Below are 8,909 nucleotides of genomic sequence, written 5' to 3'. Positions count from 1 at the left end.
GGCAAGATTCCAGCTTTAAATTTGAGCCTTTCTATTGGCAGGAAATGAGGTATTTGCTGCTTTCTATGACTGAGCGCTAATAGTTAATCCAGAATGAGGACTGTCTGTGAGCATTGAGTTAGAGGGAGAGGCTGAGCTGGGAGGAAAAATAGAAAATGATAGAAATACTCATCACATCAGGCAGCATTGGAGAGAGAAAAGAAAGTGAAAGATTGTCTCAAATGTTGCCTGACCTGTTGAGAGTTTTTGTTCTGTCAAAACATCGGTTAAGCCACATTTGTTTTTATTTCTTATGATTTGTTCTTGTTAGAGTCACACTCCACACTGGGAGGGACACACACTGAATACAGAGACAATTACTACAGTGTCTGACTTCTCATTGGAGACACATAAACGCAAGCACAATAGACCCAATCTCAGAAATACCCGGGTCAAGCCGGGCTTTGTCACTTGGCCAACTCTCTTCTCCATTTTGCTTGCTGCAATGCGACACCTCAGCTCCAGCCAGCTACGTGCAGGCGTGAAAATAATCTACAGAACAGACGGGAAACTTTACCTTGCACCGCTTTCAATCCAAGACCAAAGTCACTCCAACCTCAGTCAACCTTTGTGCTTGCGTGTGCACTCATTCTGAAAATGAGCTCAAAATCATTGTCGACTCCTTCTCCAAAACATATAAAAAGAGGTATTTAACTAAACACTGTCAAAATGGATGGAGATCTTCCAACCAGCTCCCACAAAACCAGCTGGGCGGGACTTGCCATTTGCATCCATGGCACCGGATCCTGAAGCAGTTGTTCAACTCAGAACATGGTCGCAGCAGAAAACGCCGAGGAAGACAATGGAAATGGTTTGGAGCATTTTGAAAGCATCCCGGAAGAGATCAAATACCACATGGACTCATGGGGGACCCTCGATCATGACTCTCTTACAAGGAGAAAGTTTATTCGCGAAGGCATCGTGCACCTCGAGCGATTTCATGAAGAAGATGTGGAGGTGAAGGTGAGGCGTCAGATGGAGTGCGCAAACCTCCAAAGTACCCATCAACTGACCACTCAAACACCACCTGCCCATCATGTGGCAAAGTCTGAAGATCACACATTGGACTTAACAGTCACCTCAGTACCCATCGAACTAGAGTGGGAGCAAGTAACCCTCGATCCAGAGGGGCTGCCTGAGAAGGAGAAGGAAAGAAGGACACAGTCCAAATCCAGACTGGGAGAGACACACAGCAAAGAGGGAAGCATGTTATAGTGCAGCTATAATTTAAAATCCTCAGCAGGCTCCTGTTTACACTCATGCCAATTTGCCCATTTCCCTTCTGTACACATGTTTACTGCCCAAGGAAGGGTGTAGTGAAAGATTCTTTCATTAATCTAGGGGACACGGTTTCTTAGGAAACCCAGAGTTGAATTTATACCAATGTACTTCTGATTTCCCAATGTACTCCTGCCTCTCCCTTTCAACATCTCACATCTCTGTATATTTTGCTACACGACCCCCTCTGTCTTTACAGCCCCTTTATCCCTGTACCTCGACATGAATCTCCCCTTCCATCTCCCTATGCTGCTCTCTCCATCTCTATCCCTTTCTTTATCTTTCCCTCGATCTATCTTTCTGCCTACCTCTACCTTCCCTTATTCGCTTTGTACGTCTTTATCTATACATCACCCTCCATCTCTCTCTACATCGCCATTCACGCCTCACCCTCTATTTCTCTATTGTGTACCTCAATCCCCTCTCTCTCGCCTTCTCTTTAACTGTAGCATTCCCTTCATCTCTCTTTCCACAGCTCTATCTTACTGCATCCTTCGGTGTATCCGTCTCAGTATCTCTCTGTCCAAACATCTGACTCCTTTCTGCCTCTTGAGTTCCTGGTCCCAAGTCTTTCTCTGTCTCTCTCTCTCTCTCTCTTTCCCTGTCTATCTTTTGTTGTCTCTCGCCCCATCAACATCTTTTTTCTGGATCCCACTTCCTCCATCGCTCCCCAATTCTCTTGTTACCTGTCTACACTTCTGTGTCTCTCTATCTCTCCCTCATTCAATTTCCCTCTTTTTCTGCCCACAATGTTCTCCATCGTTCTCTCTCTCTCTCTCTTTGATTATCTTGTCATCTCATTCCCGAGCTCCCTCTCACTATCTTTCTACATCGACACATCTCTCCTTCTGCACCTTCTCCTATCCCTGTAATACCCTCCTGTCCCTCCAGTTTACTCTCGCTAGTTTATGCTCTTTGTCTGTCTCTGCTGCTCTATCCATGTCTGTTCCCATTACTCTCTGTCTTTAGATCACGCTCCTCATTTCTGTCCCGCGCGTTTCACTAGGTCGCCATCTCTCTCGTTCCTACCCACTGTCAGTCGATGTTATCTGCCTCTGAATCTCCCGATCTGGCACCTTATTTTCTCCTTCTGTATTTGCTGTCCTTCTCCGATGTGTGTTCTCTCTCTATCTATTCTCTCTCACTCCCACTAACTCTCATTCGCACCCTCTCTTTTACTCTATCTCTGCTATCTTTCACACCCACTACAGTGTCCGTGTTCTGTCTGCCTCTGGCATTCTCTCTCACTCTCTCTATCTACCTCTTTATCACTCTCCCTCTCCATCTAGCTATCTCACTCTCCATCTCCTCTCCAGTTCCTGCTCTGTCTCTCTCAATTATTCTCCCTCTGTCTCTCCCGCTCTCTTTCTGTTTTCATCCCTAGTTCCTCTCACTCCTATTCCCCGCTACCAAGTTCCTGTCTGCCTCTCCTATTCTCTCCCTGTTTCTCCTACCTCAATATTTCTGTATTACAGGATATCAAGCTTCCCTTTTCTAACTGGTTGTTTGTATCTCTTCATTTCTGTGTATCCCTCACTTTCTGTGCTGTTTTCTACTAAAATGCATCACTCCCTCTTCCTGCCCCTCCTATCTCGTGTGGGACAACGCTTTTCGGTTCATTTCGATCTCCTAATTCGGCCGCTCTGTCACTTAATACACCTTTCTGCTCGACATTCCTTCCTTCTTGTTTTGAATGTTTTTCTGCCTCTTTAGCTTCCTAGCTCACTTTGTAGTATTTGTGTGTTATCTTTCTACACATCTCTCAATCTCTGAATATCTATCTATTTCTGAATCTTTCCCTCCATCTGCTCTCTCTCTGTCTCCCCCTCTATCTGTAAATGCAGACCAACGTTCTGACTCCCCCTGTTGAGTCTATAGATGATAGACCCACTCTGAGAACTCCCCATGCAGTCGCTGTAGACGCAAACCCGCTCTGTTAGCATCCCGTGGTGTCCCTGAAAGAAGAACTCCTCTCTGTGACTCACCCCATGGAGTCTCTTAAAGTGCAAACTATCTCTGTGACTCCCACTTTGTATTAGCTGTATGGACAGATGCATTCTGTGACTCCCCTGTGGAGTGGCATCAAAGAACAAAGAACAGTAAAGCACAGGAACAGGCCATTCGGCCCTCCAGGCCTGTGGAGATATTGATGCCTGCCTAAACTAACAACTTCTGCACCTTCGGGGCCCTTATCCCTCTATTCCCTTCCTATTCATGTATTTGTCAAGATGTCTCTTAAACGTCGCTTTCGTATCTGCCTCCACCAGCTCCCCTGGCAGCAAGTGTCAGGCACTCACCACCCTCTGCGTAAAAAAACTTGCCTCGTACATCCCCTCTAAACTTTGCCCCTTTCACCTTAAACCTATGCCCCCCCCCCACCCCCGTAACTGACTCTTCCACCCTGGGAAAAAGCGTCTGACTATCCACTCTGTCCATGCCGCTCATAATTTGTAAACCTCTATCATGTCGCCCCTCCAACTCTGTCGTTCCAGTGAAAACAATCCGAGTTTTCCCAAACTCTCCTCATAGCTAATGCTCACCAGACCAGGCAACGTCCTGGTATACCTCCTCTGTACCCTCTTCAAAGCCTCCAAGTCCTTCTGGTAGTGTGGCAACCAGAATTGCACACAATATTCTAAGTTTGGCCTAACTAAGGTTCTGTACAGCTGCAACATGACTTGCCAATTTTTATACTCTATGTCCCGACCGATGAAGGCAAGCATGCCGTATGCCTTCTTGACTACCTTATCCATCTGCGTTGCCACTTTCAGTGACCTGTGCACCTGTCCGCCCAGATCTCTCTGCCTGTCATTACTCCTAAGGGTTCTGCCATTTACTGTATACTTCCCACCTGCATTAGACCTTCCCAACTGCATTACCTCACATTTGTCTGTCTTAAACTCCGTCTGCCATTTCTCCCCCAAGTCTCCAACCGATCTATATCCTGCTGTATCCTCTGACAATCCTCAACACTATCCGCAACTCCACCAACCTTTTTGTCGTCCACAAACTTACTAATCAGACCAGCTACATTTTCCTCCAAATCATTTATATATACTACAAACAGTAAAGGCCCCAGCACTGACTCCTGTGGAACACCACTAGTCACATCACTCCATTCACAAAAACACCCATCCACTGACACCCTCTATCTTCGATGACCAAGCCAGTTCTGTATCCATCTTGCCAGCTCACCTCTGATCCCGTGTGACTTCATGTACAGAGTAACTCTGTCATTCACACCTTGGCCTTTCTGTGTGGACAGATGTACTCTGCGATTCTGCCATGGAGTCCCTGTTAGGAAAGACCCACTCTATGCCATCTTCTGTGGAGTCGCTGCACCGGAAGACCCAATTTGGGACTCCTTGCTCCGTTTCCCTGAAGCTCTGAATTTTATTTTCTGTGATTTAGGAGTTTCAAGTTCATATCTAGTTCAACATATACTTTGAGACAGAAAAGGTTGGATTGTAAGGCGCTAACTGAACTTGTTTGCTCAGTGGGAGTAATTGGAATAAATAGTCACATGAAACATATTTCGATGAGTCTGTTTTTTCAACAAACGTAATTAATGCCAGTTGTAATAACAACTTTATTCTCTCCCTCGGGGATTTCTCTCTGCTCTAAATAAGGGTTTTCATTCACTGTGTCACCTGATACCATCACCACATTGCCTCCAACAGAAATTCCAACAGCAACTTACACAGAAGTGAAGCCATGGATCTAAACGATTTTCTTGCATCTTATAATGAACATTTGAGAATAAAAAGAATATTTCAGAATATTGAAAAGATTTACTATCCAATCCTTATTGCTGTTGGTGTTCTTCGTAAATATCAATGTCCAGTTAGTAATGTTGCAATCCATGTTACACTGTAATATTAATCTGGTTATCAACATTACAGGCTCAGCTATTGATGGTATTCTATGTTTCAAATTGTTCCATCTTTATTAACACATGAATTGTTGCATACAGATAGTGTTTTTGCCCCTGAAATGCCGCTACATCTAGACACTAACGCTATAAACCATGTTAAACTCTGTGACTTGCTATGTAATTCCCCAACCCATGTGCAACTTTGTGGGCTGTTGATGCTGTTCATGAAACCGTATTACCAAGGTTCAGATGTTCTACATCATCTCAAGCAGAGTCTATGTATTGCATTCTGCTGTCTATTATGAACATCTGTAACAGATCAGAAGATTTTTTCATGGTTTAGGAGACTTTTCACCAAATCTCATAAGATCACCGACCTGAACCATTAACTCTGTGTCTCCCTCCGCAGATACTGTCTGACCTGCTATGCATTTCCAGTATTTTCTGCACTTATTTAAGACTTCCAGCATCCGCTGTTGTACACTTCGCTTTTCACTAATGATTGGCATGTTTTCTTCGACAGAACAACATAAACAAATTCTGGAGGATCCCACATACACACACTTACATTTTTACATGTCTGAAGTATCATTCATTTGCAGTTAGTGTCTCTTTTCCCGCCATCTTCAGTTCTAGAATATTGTGACACTACATCTGACTGCTGGACTAGGCTTGTAAGATTAACTATCATTCTTGTTCAATCGTCACTCTATTGGAGTTCAGTACATTTATTTACAATTAATGTTTTGAATAAACATTTGCATATACAATTGGATCCCATGCCAATCCAGCACAGTCCAGTCGAGCCTCATATATTTCTTTTCATTTCATTTCATCTGCTCATGTTCGAAACCAAGAAGTCACGAACTATATGGTGAATCGTTTCTGTTTGCATTCAGATACTTTACAGTACAAAAACTGTTGGCGCTCTGCTTTTTAAGTTGTATGATCTGGATGCTAATAATGTCATGCTCAATTATATCGAAGTTACTTTAATATTTTAAGCTATTTATAGCTAAACTGGCCTTGGTGCTTATTACCTGATGCTTTGCTTATTAAATCACAGTCTTTTCAACGCAATTAATTATTCTAACCCTTTGATCCTCTGATTAGGCTGCATCTGGATTATCGTGTCCAGTTCTGCTCACCACACATTAGCAAGGATGTGAAGGTCCTTGAGTAGGTGCAGGGGGCATTTGCCAGAATTATTCCATGGATGCGGCTTTTTTGCTACTATATTAGGTTGGAAAACGGGGGTTGTTCTCCTTGAAGTAAAGGAGCATGAGTGGACATTTGGTATAGGTGCACAGGTTTTATAAAGTAGACAAATAAAAGCTGGTCCCATTCGTTGATGTCACAAGGACCGGAGGACATTATTTTAAGGTTTGGGGAAACATGCAGGAGGAATGTGAGGGTGAACATTTTTATGGTGTGACGTGGTAATGACCTGGAACTCATTGTATAGGCGGGTGCTGGAGGCAGAGACAATCAATGATTTCAAAAGAAAGTTGGGTGGGCACTTGTGGATGATAAACATGCAGAGCTACAACGATTGAGCCTGGGAATGGGACTGATTGGATTGTTCTGTGGAGATCCAACATGAAGTCAATGGGTCGAATTGCCTGATTCGGTGCTGTTTTCACTCCATGACTATGACTCCATAACGATGAGTTGCAGGTTTCACCACAAATTCCAGCATTGCTTTTGCTCCCAGCCTGATGTATAGCTTCACTGTTTATTGCTATTCCCCCACAGTGAACTTACTGACCATTGTGGTCCTATCACGGTGGTCTTTCCAAACGTGTCACTCGCTATCTGGTGATCATTCCAAAAGCAGATGTACTGGTTGTTATCATTGACCTGATATTGAGACACATTCCCATTGTTTATCATGAGCATTTTCATTTCCTGGAGTCCATTCCCATATGCACTATCCACATGACCCTTCTTTATGCAGCTACAGACTGTTCTGTCTGGTTAACCGTCACTTTCATCTTTGATCGATTTGTGACGATTTGTTGCCAAAAGCTGAAAACTAAATGTTGCACCATGAAAAGGGCAATTTTGGTGTTGCAGCTGTGCGTGCTGAGCTGTTTGAAGACTGCCATCTGGTATTTTATGTATCTGGGACACTATCTGTCCTTAATCAGCCCGCGTTTTGTGCTGTCGACCTATGTGATAGCAATATGGGGATCAATTGAAATCTTTCACTATATTCTCAACCCTTGTGTACCATTTGTTCTGATTCTGCTGCTCAATGCTTTAACCGTCAGATATATTTTATTGTCCAGCAGAGGCTGAAGGAGACTCGATGGTCACAGCAGTGGGGAGACCCAGAGATAGAGAACCGACAGAAATCCATCATTTCACTCTTTGTTATCTCAGGACATTTCATACTGTTATGGACACTTTTCACGGTGGTTTATATATGTAACCGAATGGCTGATTTGGGTTATGTGATATATCAGCCTTATTTCCTTCAAGAGATGGGCTTCATGCTGCAGATCCTGAGATGCTGCAGAAACACTGGTATTTAAGCTGCATCCCACACTGAGTTCAGAGAGCAGTTAATAAATGTGAAGAAATATCTTTTTACTCTCATTGTTACATTCAATAAACGATGAGAAGAACTGTAAGTTTTCCAGCATTACAACCAGAATTCTGCCTCATATTATGCCCGACCCATTCTCCCTCATTGGTCCAGTGATACAGGTTAATATTAAAACCCTCACTGACACACTGTGCAACCCATCACCTGAGACATACTGTGAAATATAAAACACCCCCACCAACTTCAAACATATTAATACCCTGACGGAGAAAACAGGGGAATATTAATGGGCTCACTGGGACAATGTGTCATATGACAGGTGTTAACTGTGATCAATCAAAACTCCCACACACACTTGTCTGATATTTACAATGAGAGTGAGAGAAACCCTCCTGTTAATATTAGTCCAGTCTCCATGCAAGTAATAACTAAATCGCAGAAATCTCTGCAGACTTTAAAAAAGTACCGGAAATATTTTTGTGCATTTAGTTTCTCCTGCAAAACTGGAATAAATACTACCTCAATTATCGAGTCACATATTTCGTAGGAACAGAATGTCATGGCTATCCTCCCGGCAATTATCATTCACACTCTTTCCTTATCTGCCTCATATCTTTCTTTCTCTATCTCTCACTCACTTTCATGACTTTCCCCACATCTCTCTCTCTCTCGCTGTCTCTCTGTCACACACATACACACACACACATCATGTTCTGGCTTGGGGCTTGTCTCATATTTCTAATTGTCATTCTCTCTCAATCTGATCTGGCCTGCCTCGTACCTCTCTCTTTCTACCTCGTTCCCTCGCACACACATGGGCACACTTCATCTATCCTTTTCTGCTGTCCTGCCCGACATCACTCTCTCGTGCACATTCATTCACTCTCTGCCTCAGCGGTCTGCCTTTCTCCATTCTGTCTATCTATCTATCTATCTATCTATCTATCTATCTATCTATCTATCTATCTATCTATCTATCTATCTATAGGATGCGTATAAAGGAAAAGGAGGATGTGTAGTGCTGTTAATAAGGGATGGGGTCAGTTCATTTTTGAGAGGAGATCTTATATCAGAAGTTTAAGATATTGAAGCAATTATAGAGTCATAGATTCTACGGGAGGAGCTAAGGTGCAGAGAGAGGCAGCATACATTGGTGGGAGTTGCTTA

The sequence above is a fragment of the Heterodontus francisci genome, unplaced genomic scaffold (assembly GCF_036365525.1).
Source record: "Heterodontus francisci isolate sHetFra1 unplaced genomic scaffold, sHetFra1.hap1 HAP1_SCAFFOLD_341, whole genome shotgun sequence".
NCBI lineage: Eukaryota > Metazoa > Chordata > Chondrichthyes > Heterodontiformes > Heterodontidae > Heterodontus > Heterodontus francisci.
This window is presented reverse-complemented; position numbering follows the sequence as displayed.